The sequence below is a fragment of the Aotus nancymaae genome, unplaced genomic scaffold (genome assembly GCF_030222135.1).
Source record: "Aotus nancymaae isolate 86718 unplaced genomic scaffold, 86718_ANA_hifiasm-v0.15.2.pri h1tg000006l, whole genome shotgun sequence".
In the NCBI taxonomy this organism is placed as follows: domain Eukaryota; kingdom Metazoa; phylum Chordata; class Mammalia; order Primates; family Aotidae; genus Aotus; species Aotus nancymaae.
Window position 1 is genome coordinate 53395397 of NW_026988417.1, and position 14140 is coordinate 53409536.

Sequence of the window (14140 nt, forward strand, 5' to 3'; positions counted from 1 at the left end):
CCAATTTCATACTTCTGTCCCTATGTGCCAATTATTGAAACACGCAACTTATGACAATAAATCTAAAATCGAAGCATAATAGGACTTGGCCACAGCACCACAGCAGAGCACAGCACAGCTCAAAGCCCAAGCTTGCCAGCAGGAAGCAGTACAGCTCAAAGTGCGTACTAGCAAGCAGGCATCAGCTCCAGGGGCATGCTCACCAGCAGGGAACAGAGCCTGTGACAAGTCAAAAGAAAGAGAAAGCTCCCATTTTATCCCTGAAAAATAGAAAAACATTTGTTTTCTTCAACACTGGCAGATGGCAGCACATATTGTAGCAGAGAGCTAAAAATGTTGAGACAAATGGCTCTGGTTTCAAATCCTAGCCTACCATTTACAAACCATGTGACCTTCATTTGCCATCCTTGAGACTACATCTGGTGGTGATCATCTTGACTATCCTGTTTGCAGCACCATTTATTTTGTGTTGACCCCATGGATCGGTAATCGGTTCAGGTGTCAAGATAGATGATGTTACATCTGCACTAAGAAGATACAAAAAAGTTTGTTTCTCACAAAATGGGGCTTTCTGAGGTAATGGGCAAGGCAGGTACCAAAGTTGGTCCAGAGTGTCTCGTGCTGAGTCAGAGACGATAGCTTTGGTTTGTATTGTGGTTAATGGATGGACTAGCAGAGCTCTTCTCACATGGGGGGCCATGGTTTTCTTTGTTTGATGTTACCATGGGTTCCACGGAAGGGAGCACCAGACTTTTTTATGTGTGGAAAAAGGGGATAAAAAAGAGGTGGGTCCTGAAAGCTGTCAGATGTCAAACATCAAAAAATGGAGTCAAACTGCTCAGTAAAGTTTAGCATTTAACAAAACCTTTTAAAAATTTCATTTATTGGCTGGGCGAGGTGGCTCATGCCTATAATCCCAGCACTTTGGAAGGCTGAGGCGGGTGGATCATGAGGTCAAGAGATCGAGACCAAACATGGTGAAGCCCTGTCTCTGCTAAAAATACAAAAATTAGTTGGGCATGGTGGCGCACGTCTGTAGTCCCAGCTACTCGGGAGGCTGAGGCAGGAGAATTGCTTGAACCCAGGAGGCGGAGGTTGCGGTGAGCCGAGATCGCGCCATTGCACTCCAGCCGGGGTAACAAGAGGGAAACTCTGTCTAAAAAAAAAAAAAAAAAAAAAAAAAAATTCTTTTATTTTTCTCAGGATGCCCTCTAATGATTTTCTTCTTTCGTTTCCCCTTCTCCAAACTCAAATGACATCTGTCGAAAGACGATAATGTGTTTCTCTCTCAATTTCTCACATTGTTTACAAGAATCAGATCAATCTTCTGACTCTTACTTACAATTACTTTTTCAGAATTTTTCTTTACTCCTCAATTATAAGCTCCCAGAAGACAGGAAAAGCATTTGTTTTTATTCAGCACTGGCAGATGGCAGATGTCTAAAAACGATCCATTAAATGAGTTGTGGATATATCACCTTTTTGGTAACCATTATGTGAAAAAACTGCTAAGTGACTTTAACACAAAGAAGAAATACCGCTCTTTTACAACTCAGGAAAGCACAATTCAAAAACAAAACAAAACCCACAAGTTTCCTCTTTATAGAATAGGTCATCTTTGACAAAGCATGTAACACTTTTGAACCTCATTTTCTCAATCTGCAAAATGGAAAAATGGGAAAGTTTTTTTCTTGAAAACCTGTGAACTTCTTTTCTGAGATTTTGTGTCTGAAGATAATCTAAATTATAAAATGCTGCTTAAATATTATAGGACTTTGTCAGTTCTCCACCCTTATAAGTCATCTTCTATCGATAAATAATGATGACAGCCTGAGGGCATTAGGCTCAAAGGTTGGATGTGCAATACATTTCAATAGGGGGCTAGAATGTCAACTCCCCCTAAAATTGAGCTCTGTTTACCTAAATGACTCTTCAGAACCTGTGCTTATACATATCAACAAACATCACAGAATAATTAGGGAGGGTGGAAATCATTACAATGTCAGCCCTTCCTATTACTGAATCGTAAGCCTTAGATACAGAACTGCCTAAAGCAATTGCAGAATGCAATAGATCCAACTGTATCTCCTTTGGAGCTCACAGAACCATCCGGCTGTAGCCTGCAGGTGCCAAGCAAGGCCCTTCCCCCAACTAGGATTTAATCACCTTGGAGAGCAGCTGAGAATTTCAATCATTATTTTTTTTTTTTCCCAAGGTTCCATCAATCTTGTCTTTTGAAGTAATTTGATTTCTTTCCTCCATATGAATACTAAATCTTCTTAGTGGAGAAAAATGATGGGAGGAAATAAAGTGGAAGAAACTATTTTTATAGAATATTTAAATGGAACTCTTGAAGAACTGTTGTTTTAAACCACTCAATTATACTTCTAACTTAATGCCTTGGGGATGGAAAGATGTCTTTCTGAGGGCCTTCATTCTTATTGCTTATTGCAGCAATTTGAGCCAAACTTAACACTGAGGTCTAGAGGCAGAACATATTATGGCTAACAGCCAGGAATTCTGAGACAGTTGACTCTGGTTTCAAACCCTAGTCTACCATTTACAAATCAAATGACCTTTATCCATTTGTCATCCTTGAGACTCAGTCTTCTCATGCCTAAAAAGGGAAAATAGTAGTAGCTACTTTGGTTAAAGAATGTCAAAATTAGATTGAGTAAATAAACTTAAGTACTTAGAACAATTTCTGGTGCATAATATTATTTTAAGTGATAGCTCCACAGCTCCATTTATTTTTATCTCTTATTCTCTATTGCCTTGACATACTTAATTGTACCTTTCTCATGAACCAAATTAGGTCAATGAATGAAATAAGATGGATTTGTGAAGATGAATATCATTATGTGAGTATCTAGAATAAGTCATCATTCTCATTTTTTTTTTTAATCACAGTTTAGGTTATTTTTGTTTTGTTTTGTTTTTCCAAGTTTGCTCTTTTTGCCCAGGCTGGAGTGCAGTGGCGTGATCTTTTGGCTCACGGCAACTTCTGCTCCCGGTTCAAGTGATTCTCCTGCCTCAGCCTCCCGAGTAGCTGGGATTACAGGCATGAGGCCCGACGCCCGGCTAATTTTGTATTTTTAGTAGAGAAGGGGTTTCTCCGTGTTGGTCAGGCTGGTCTCGCTCTCCTGACCTCGGGTGATCCACCTGCCTCAGCCTCCCAAAGTGCTGGGATTACAGGTGTGAGCCACTGCGCCTGGCCACAGCTTAATCTATTTTTTTTTTTTTAAGAGATCTGAAGTGATTTTGCCTTTATTTCCTTCATTTTAAGCCAATCGTGAAATTTCACAGTGATTTCTGGCGAGGGCCGGAAGCGAAGCAGTGTTAAGAATCATCGGGGCTGTGGCCCAGTCAACCCGTGGGGGTGCAGGCAGAGTGAGCCCTCACTGGGGCAGCAGGAGGAGCACGGACGCCCCGCCGGCAGGCAGCTGATGTTCCGAGAGCGTGAGAGCTGGTATGAGATATCCTCTGCAGCTTCCAGCGTGCGCAGCTCCATCAGGCCACCCCTGCGGTGGCCAGTGTGTTTGGCAGCTGCCTTGGAGTCACCCTCAGCAGAGATGATGGTCACCTTTTTCTGCTGCTCAGCCTTTTCTGCTGCTCAGCCTTTTCCACCACAAATCTGGCCCTCTCTGCTTCCTGCTGAGCCACGTGTTTGACTTCCACCGCTTCTGTGAACCCCTTCCAGAAAATCAGATGTATCAAGGACATGTTGTCCAGGATGAACCCAAAGGTGGCTGCTCTCTCTGTAAGGCCGTCAATCACCTGCCTGGAGACCAGCTCTCTCTGGGTGATTAGTTCTCCAACATCAAAGCGAGCCACCACTGACTTGAGGATCTCGGTCATGATGGACAGCAGCACATGCTCATCATAGTTCCCTCTTATGCTCATCATAGCCAGCGAGGAAGCTGGCTAGCCAGGGGCCAGAAGAGGATGCACAGTGTGATGTGGACATTCTGTAAATCTACCAGTGATGACTGCCACATTATGGGGTCGAGAAGGGCAGTCAAAGATAATCGGTTTCTGTACCCATGGGATGAGAAACGGAGTCCCTTCCCCTACCACAATGTCCTCTACTCCATGGAATCAGTTAAAGACGACAGCTTTAACTGATTGACAGCTCTGTGGTAACAGCTCTGTGCCCAGAATTCACATTATATAAGGCAGAGTTGACCATGCCTCATGCAACAGCTAAGGCCAGGCCAAACTTGCCATTGGACTCAAACACTTTGGCAGCCATGTCTTCTTTGGCTGGATTCTCTCACACCTGCTTCCATTCTGACTTCCACAAGTTAGTTTTATTTATTAGGGAACACCAGCAAGGAGAGAATCAATGCTTATCTTTGCTTTGATTTTTATCTTTAAATATTTGGAAAATAATTTTAGCAGAATATTAAATACATTTATTGGAACAAAATATTTAGTCATTTATTATCTCGATGTATTGAATACCCCTTATCTTTTTAATTTTTTATTCTTTGATATACTTCTGTGGGAAAATAATGTGAGGCGAAGTTTTTATAATAAACCATCAACACTGTATCATTTAACTTTAATGCTTAAAATACTCTTACACAATTTTTCATTATTATTTTATGACACTTTGTTCTTACTTTGACTAGAAGTCTAATTACATTGCTTTGAAACTGTGTGTGTGTGTGTGTGTGTGTGTACACATATATTATTCAACATTGATATCTCTTCAAGGGTGAAGACTCCATGACTCACTCATCTTTTATCAGACAAGATCACAAACGGAATTCATAGTAGATGCTTAATTGCCTTTTATAGATTGAGAAAGCAAACTCATGAGTGAATGGGAAGTGCCCTGCTGTCAGGTCAAATTGGAACTTTATCCTTGTGCTCAGTGGATTCCAGATCCTCATGATACTCAATAGTATGTAGTCTTAAAGTGACCCATCTCAACATGCAATGACACCCATAGGCTCACAGTAAGGGGATAAAGAAAAATTTACCAAGCAAATTGAAAACAGAAAAAAAAATCAGGATTGCTATTCTAATTTCAGACAAAATGTACATTAAACCAACAATGATTTAAAAACACAAAGAAGGGCATTGGATCGTGGTAAAGAGCTCAATTTAACAAGAACACTTAACTATCCTAAATATATATGCACCCACACAGGAGCACTCAGTATTATAAAGCAAATTAAGACACAGACTCCCATACAATAATAGTGGGAGACTTCAACACCCCATTGACAGTATAAGACAGGTCATCAAGTCAGAAAACTAATAAGATATTCGGGACCTGAATTTAACACTTGACCAAATGGACCTAATAACATCTATAGAACACTTCACCACAGAACAACAGAATATACATTCTCCTTATTTGCGCATGGCACATAGTCTAAAATCAACCACACAATTGGGCATAAAACAATCTTCAGGAAATTTTAAAAACCTCAAATCTTACTAACTATGCTCTCAGACCACAGCACAACATAAATAGAAATCCATACTAAGAAATTGCTCAAAACCACAGTTACATTGAAATTAAACAACCTGCTTCTGAATGACTTTGGGGTAAAGAATAAAATTAAGGCAGAAATCAACAAATTATTTGAAATAATGACAACAAAGATACAAGATACCAGATTCTGAGGACAGATCTAAGGCAGTGTAAAGAGTGAAATTTATGGCACTGAATGACCACATTAAAAAATTTAAAAGATCTCAAATAGACGGCCTAACATCACAGCTAGAAGAAATAGAGAAGGAAGAGCAAACTAACCCCAAAGGTAGCAGAAGAAAATAAATAACACAAATAAAAGTCGTACTAAAGGAAATTGTGATGCAAAAACCACACAAAAGATTAATGAATTCAGGACTTGGATTTTTGAAAAAATTCATAAGATAAACCACTAGCTAGATTAATAAAGACAAAAAGACAGAAGATTCAATGAAACTTGTGATGTAACTTATTTTTTCTTTTCCCCTATGATTTCCTCTAGGCATTAGAGACCATAATTTGCATTCCTTTTATCTTTACTGAAGTATTACAGTGTGCATACTGTCCAATTTGAAAACATTTAAGAATACAGTATGTATTAAGAATATATAACTGAGAAATAATATTTTTCTTATCACTGTCTCCACTACCTTTACCATTCACTTCAGTGGGTTAAATCTAATTTCTCAGTCATGTTGGACATTCATATGTATTTAGCATATTAATTTTCAGATATATAAAATATCAATAATAAAACAAATATGCTTTGGAAATTTGCAAAAGATTAAGTATTGAAAGCATCAAAGAAGTAGCAATTCTGATTCCTAAGCTCTTGCACTTTTCACTGTGGCTCAGTTTCTATAAACACCATAATGTTTTTTGTGTCCCTAAGGGGTACCATTCAACGAGTGGTTCATTTATCAGTTTGTTTCAGAATAGAGGAAATATTGCCAGGTATAGTGGCAAAAATTTTATTGTTTCTTACAAATTGTGAGCATTTTTATAAAGTAGTATGAGACAGTGTACAATGAGTGCATGTTTTATTCTTAAAATAGTGAAATGAGATTCAAAATGTCAACTTGTGTGAATGACAGTTGTTTGGATGTGGAGTAAAATGTTCTCTCTATTTTAGTTTCACTTGGTTGCTCTGTATTAGAAAGTGCTGAAGGAATCCAGTAGTATGATTAAGAAGGCTGTCAGATGGAATGTCTTCAGAGGGAACCTAAACTATTATTTAGGTCGAAACAATGGTATTAAAATCACAGCCATTAGGGACAAAGCAAAGAAAGTGTGAACTGCAAAATGTGCAAATCTGTATGAGGGATGTGAATGGAAGGATGTTTTCCTGGCTACCTATATCTCAATTCTAAGACTCTATAATTGATATACACTTGGAAGAGTGATGATGAGACATTTTCTAATAATGACATAATTCTCATCCATCATGGCTGGCCATCCATCAAAGCTTTGTGATGCTTTGATTGATGAAATGAGAAGAAAGCAAGCATTCCCTGTTTTAGCTAATGGACAGATTCATTTTAAAAATTGCATTCTGCTTTCAAGATTAAAATAAATATTTCTTAATCAAGTGGATGTTATCAAATAAATGACTAGCTAGTAACAAATCTTTAGGTCTTGCGATAGCAATTAATACTGCCATGGAAACAGGCACACAAAGGCACTACCATTAGATTGCAAGGGTTAGCCCTTCCTGTTGAAGCCCTCTTAACTGATGGGCCTCAATCATTAGTGCCACGGGTGGCTTGGAGCTGCCGGACTGTGGTTCACTGTCAGGCAAAGAAGACATCCACAACCAGGGAAGCCAGAGTATCATGTGCAGAAAAGTATCTTGAATAAAATTAGTGCCAGGAGCTCAGGTGGGGAGATAAGTGGATTAGAAGAAGCAAGAAAATCAAAGGCAAGGTTGTTTGGGCTGATTCTGAAAACTGCAGTGGGAAGTTGGACAGGGACAATGCCTATGTGTTGGAGGTTCTACTTAAAGTAAGCAGGATGAGATGGATCATGTGTGGACGTTTACCCACTCAATATTGTGAGTTAGAGGAGAAAAACAAACATATATTCCCAAGAAAGGCCAAATCCATGAGAGAAATCTATCCACTTAAAGAGAAGGCAAGTAGTTTCTGGTGAAGTATATTTATTCTTTTCAAACAATTTTAGAGTAAATGAACACTGAAACTGGAATTGATATGTAAACACTGTAATTTATAGAATCACACATTTTTCTACTTATTTTATTTAGAATTAGATTGTATTAGTGGATACAAAATGAGAACTATATTTAAAAATAACAAATAATATTTAAATAGAATGTTAAAATACATGATTGAGTCACCAAAGTCAAATAAACATAATAGTCCAAAATTAAAAGACAGAACAAAATCCTAGGAAATATTTATTTTAATTACATAATCCTTTGCCAAAATTGAGATTATAAAGAGTCAAGTTACTGAAGAATGAGGAAGAGTTTCTTTGGAAAGGCTATTCCACATGTCCCACCTTTTACTACAACTGTACAGGCAGAGGTTGATGCATCATCTGTGTTAGAGGAGTGGGAATGGAGGATGCCATGGGTTTGTATCTGTATCCACCAATTTGGCCAGAGATAAAGTGGCTTTGTGAGGAGGGCCTGCATTCTCTAAGCATATAAAGGCCGAAGAAGAGTAAATATGTCACTTGAAAATGATGTCAGCAAGAGTAAGACTGAACTTGAATAAAATTATCTCAAGTCCTGACTGGTGGGTTACTTAGAAGAGCACACTCAGCCCAAACATGTTGAATGTGAATTGCCACTCTGATGGGTTGAGGAAGAAAAATCAATGAGGTAAGTGAATGGTTCAAATCAAGAATACAGCAAGTGAGGGGTCCTTAAATATTGGGGTAGGACCAACAAAGATGCCTACACAAATTGAAACTAGTGTTAAATAGTGTTTAGGTCCAGAAAGTATAGAATCAACTATGATAGTAACAATCAAATACAGTTGTCTCTCCCTGGACTTAACTTTTCTCCCTCCCTATGCTCCAACTTTGGAGGATTCAGAAACTATGGTTTGCGATATAGTGGAGGAACAGAGAGAGAAGGATAAAAGAGCTGAATAGGCTTTCTTCCTTTGTTCACTTATTTTTCTATTTGTAGACTCTAGGAGCAGAGTAGCTGTAACTTTGAATGAAAGTGGAAGCCTGGATTATTACATTAGTTTGGACATTCTAAAAAATAAATCAGATCTATGCATTTGCTGCAGAAAAATCTAGCTTCTCTGAATAAAGGTTAAAAAAAAAAACAGGGAAGAAGAACATAAATTTGCTTTGGGATTGGATTCCACTAGCATGGCTTGTTCAATATACTGATTGTGTTATATGCTGAGTCCATTCAGAAATTTTGTAGCACTCTATACACATTACCAAAAATGCATGCTGGGTTTTCCTAAAAAATCCTTAGACTCAAAAATGGAGCCAGGATGTCCAACAAAATTTAAATGAAGACCAGATTTTTAATTATTATAGACATTCTAACATTCTGAGTCACGTTGTGTTTGTCAATTTAAAGTACCACAGCTATTATCTAAGAGCCACCACATAAGTCCTGGAAGTGCCCAAATTTTCATCCAATAGCAGCAAAGAACTTACTTAAGTGAATGAAATTCAAAGAAAAATTTGGAGACAAAATGAAGTCTCTTTGTAACTGTACACATGTGTCATGGTTATCGGGCTTTGCAGTTACAATAAGAAGAAAATAACATACCAAGCATGCAACTAACCAACAAAGCAAACTCACCTCCTCGGAAGCTGAATTTATGTTCACCAGGTGATTTAGGCTATGGAAGGTTATGTTCTTCCTTTCTACAGAAACTTGAATAAGCTTCTGGATGCTATATTATGGTTATTTGATAAAAAAGATTTTAATGCTGGTCAAAATCAAAATTACATTGAAAAATATCTTTTCCATGCTTGTGGTATTTCTTTCTCTGTACCACCAGGTAGCAAGTCTGCACTCAGTTCAATGCTATTTAAAATTTGGGGGGGAAATAATGAGGAAAAAGTCTGAGGAAAGCCTTTCTTTTTTTCTCTTGCTCAAAAACATGCACATATGCACTTCAGGTGCACCTGTTGCTTTTGGTGGCCCATTATCAATCCCCCTTTATTAGAGTAGATTTCTCCTCTTTTCAGTCAAGGAACACATTGAATTAGGGTGCATTTGGAGCTGACCTCACCCTCCAAATGGAAAGCACTAGACATGTAACCAAGGCTTGACCCTTTAGCTTACTCTAGTGGTTCATTCAGGTATGGACACATGACCTAAGCCAGACCAGGTACAGCTCTCCACATAACTGGGGAGAGTCCCTTCTTTCCCTGGTACTCTAACGTGGTGGGGTGTGAGACTTGGGCAGAAGGAAGAAATCATTTCTTCCACATTTCAAGGGTCTGTCTTGATGGTAGGGAGCAGACAGAGCCCCAATATCCTTTAAGCCTCTGGAACAAGAATTTCTTGAAGCCAACTGTACCCCTTGATTTTTGGGTAATGTGAGCTGAAAAATTCTCTTTCTCATTTAAAGTAGTTCACATTAGGTTTCTATTTGCTGTAACATATGCCCTAAATCACTAATGTTTTCTTATAATTTTATGGGTACCTGAATCCAAGAAATTCGTTAACCAACCTCTCAACCCAAGTTAAGAAAGCCTCTCTTTGCATGGCTTATTGAAATAGAGTCCTAAGAGTTAGTGAGGGAAAAAGAAAACATTTTCAAAGGAGAGAAAAAAAAAGACATGCGAATCTCCTAATTCTTGAGTGTTTCCCAACTCCTGATTTCTTGTTTACCTCCATTACCTCTGGAAAAGAAGACATATGTCTTTTTTGAACATTTAAAAAGCCAATAATATGTTAATGTTAGTGGGAGGAGGGATATGATAGTTAACATATGCTCAATCACTGAATTTGCTATAATTACAGGCAATTGTTCACTAGACTGTCCATGTATTTATATATCTGAAGGCATTTAGTACATAATAGGTGATCAAAAATAATTATAACATGTGTGAATAAATTATCAGTTAAGTGTGGACAAAATTTGTAGACAACTATGACTAGTCATAAATACCATGTGTATTTTTAAAATTTGATCCTGCTTCATTGTTTTTTTTCTTTTTTTGAGATTGAGTCTTGTTCTGTCACCAGGCTGGAGTGCAGTGGCACAATCTCTGCTTACTGCGACCTCCGCCTCCTGGATTCAAGCAATTCTCCTGCCTCAGCCTTCCAAGTAGCTGGGAATATAGGTGCATGCCTCCATGCCCAGCTAATCTTTTTTATTTTTAGTAGAGATGGGATTTCACCATGTTGGCCAGGATGGTCTCGCAATCCACCCGCCTGGACACCTCAGAGTGCTGGGATTACAGGCATGAGCCACCGTGCCCGGCCTCATTATTCTTAAAATGTCAATGACATGTTTATCTTCATGAGAATATGAAGTATTTTTCCTTGAAGAGTAAAATTGTTGGTCATAATGATAAGACAGGATAGTTTTTTTTTTGTCTGTGTGTGTATGGGTGTGTTGTATAGAGTGTGTATCTGTGTTTGGTTTGTTTGTTTTTATATTTATGAAGTAAAAGAAGAAAGCAATAAAGGAGGATTTTTTTTTTTTTAAGGAGAGAACTACACCAATGGATGGAAGAGAAGAAAAATCTCATTTCTTTCTAAGTTGCAAAGAAATGTCACATACTGGGAAACAGTCGGTAAACAATGGCATAATACATTCCCACTATGATCATTGTCTCAGGTGAAGATTTTCAAGTATTTTCTCTATAATTTAGAAGTGACTTCTGTTTTCCATGTTTGAATTGTTGAGTTATGGTAAGCTTTCTGTTGAACACTTTTCCTTCCTTCTTGACTATTGTGCTTCATATATTGTCTGATTCAAACCACCATCATCTCTTTGCAGAGCTCTGCAGTTGCCTCCCAAATTGGTCTTTCTACTTCCACCTTTCCTTTCCAGTCTATTTTCCACTGATTAGGCAGAGTAGTCCTGTTAAAATGCAAATGAGACGGCCATACCTATGCCCTATCTCAGAAAATTCAAACCTTTCTATTTCTCATAGTCTTTTTATTACCTAGCCCCTTTCAAATTCTCTGACTTTATCTTCTTATATTCCCCTTTGCTCTTACTCTCCCCTAGGCTAAGAATAGTAGTCTCTTTTAAATTATGTTCTGCTTAGAACATTCTTCCTGCTAGATACCAAATGATTCATGGTCTAACTTCCTCAAGTCTCTGCTAAGATGTCACTTTGTCAGAGATACTACTCTGATTACTTTATATAAAACAGCTACTTCCCACCATTATCATTTGTTATACTTTTATATTATTTTTTCAAAATTTGACATTATTTATTTATTTGTTTGTTTATTGTCTATCTGCCCTTGCTTGAATATAAACTCCAGGAGAACAAAGCTTTTTTTTTTTTCACAGCTGTATTCCCAGTTCTTGGAAGAGTGAGGAACCATAGTGGAAATCTGTTGAACTTATAAATTTTCTTAATGCAGAAGTAACATGCACAGATTTCATAGTAGGAACACCGAGACAATCACAGGCAGATTAAAATAGTAATACCTAACATTTACTAATGCACCTGAGACTGAGTGCAAGGGATTTTCAGGATATTAAAAAGATAGAACCAAGGTCAGAGACCCTGTCTCGGAAATTATTTCTTTTTCTGTTTTTCTTGCACCTTGTGAGGGAGAATCAACTCGATATATTTCTAAAACATAAATCAGTAAAGCTTCTGACATCTGACAAAAGGGCAGAGTGGCAAGCTGCCTTATTTATAAGTTATGCTCAGAGAATAAAAATCCATGTGGCAGAGACTAACTGTGAGTATAATGTAACAGAGCTTGGAGGAGCTATCACAACAGTCACAATCCAACCTTCAACTTCTTCTAGAATGTCATGAAGCATAATGCATTGCTAAAGAGCTGCTAGCTCCTTCCTCATATGAGATGCCATCTCTGTGACCAGTGAAGTAAATTTTCTCTGCTAATCTGTGAAGGTTCTCCAGTCCTTGAGTTCTTGAGAGTACAAATACAAGATATTGTGGGTATGAAATGTGAAAAATAATAATGAGTTATTCATGTCATTCAAAAAAGTGATTTGTTTTTGGGAAAGACCTGGTTTCTTTTCTGAAATGGTATATTAAGATTTCAAATTAAATACTTACAGTAAGAAATATGTTACTTTGTATGCATAGTTGTAGATTACCCTAACTCACAATTCTTTTGTTATCATTCATTTAGAATGTTCATTATGATTCTTTACAGCCTATACTTGAACAGAAAAAAGGTGTTGAAGTGCATGTCACTTGAGGGTTCTCTTCTGGCTATACTCACCCTCACCATTGCTTCATAGGATCCAATTTATAGAGGATTATGGTAGAGTACAGAGAGTCGAATTTCCTTCTATTTTTGTCATCACCTTTTATTTTTAAGCTCAATGAAATAGAAATAAAAACTATCTTTTAATTAAAAAGTTCAATTAAAAAAGTATTTTTTTGAGACAGGGTCTCTCTGTGTCACCCATACTGGAGTACAGTGGCATGATCATGGTTCACTGCAGCCTTGACCTTCCTGTCTCATGTAGTCCTCTTATCTCAGCCTCCCCAATAGCTGGAACTCCAGGTGTGCTCCACCATGCCCTGTAATTTTTCTATTATTTGTAGAGGCAGGGTTTTGCTATGTTGCCCAGGTAGGTCTTGAACTGGCCTCAAGTGATCCTCCCACCTCAGCCTCTCAAAGTGCTGAAATTACAGGCGTGAGCCACGGTGCCTGGCTAGGAAGTAATTTTGTTTAAAGGAAATTTAGCAAGATAGAAGGGGAAAACAGAGAGAGAAGGAAAAGAGCTCAAGCATTGGAATTGGTAGAAGGTGGACAATGGATAGGGAAGATAGAATGAGAGAAAGATAAAAGAAATGGGAGAGAGTAAAAAGTAGAGGAGAAATGTGAAGGTGAGGAAGAAGGGGTGTTTGCCATTGACCTTGTCGAGGAGCACTTTCCTGGGATGACTTCTTCCCTTCTAGGCTCTGACTTTTTCTCTAAACACCCAGAGCTTCCTCTGTCTCAACGGAGCCCACCACCCAAGAACTGTAGCAATGCAGTTTTATTTTAGAAGGTGGAACACAATGAAAATAATCAAAATAAGAAAAAGATGACAGAATATTTTCTCATTATTTAGAAAGTTGCATGAGGTAATACCTGATGTTGTTTTCTACTTCTAGATTATGAAGTGATGATTGGCACTTTTAACCTGAATTATTTTTATCTTAAAGCTGTCCCTTCTCTTTTCTGTGTGTTATTAGCTCAGATTGTTGAGGCATGTAGCATGTATCTTTGTATGTAGCTCACTAATGTCTCCCCACTCCTTTTTTTTTTTTTTTTCCTGTGAGCAGCACCTGTGAGGGACCTGCTAACCTAAACTTCTGGCCTCCTTGTGCTGTCTTCACCTTGTATCCTTGGATTTATTTTATTATTTATTTATTTATTTATTTATTTTGAGATGGAGTCTTGCTCTGTTGCCCAGGTTGGAGTGCAGTGGCACAATCTCTGCTCACTGCAACCTCTGCTTGCTGGGTTCAAGCAATTCTACTGCCTCAGCC

General features: G+C 38.0%; 1 pseudogene; it reads right to left on the reverse strand.

Annotated features, from left to right (window-relative positions):
- Positions 1-3346: 3346 nt before the first annotated feature.
- Positions 3347-4252, reverse strand: LOC105709192 (prohibitin 1-like; annotated as a pseudogene).
- Between the last annotated feature and the right edge of the window lie 9888 nt (positions 4253-14140).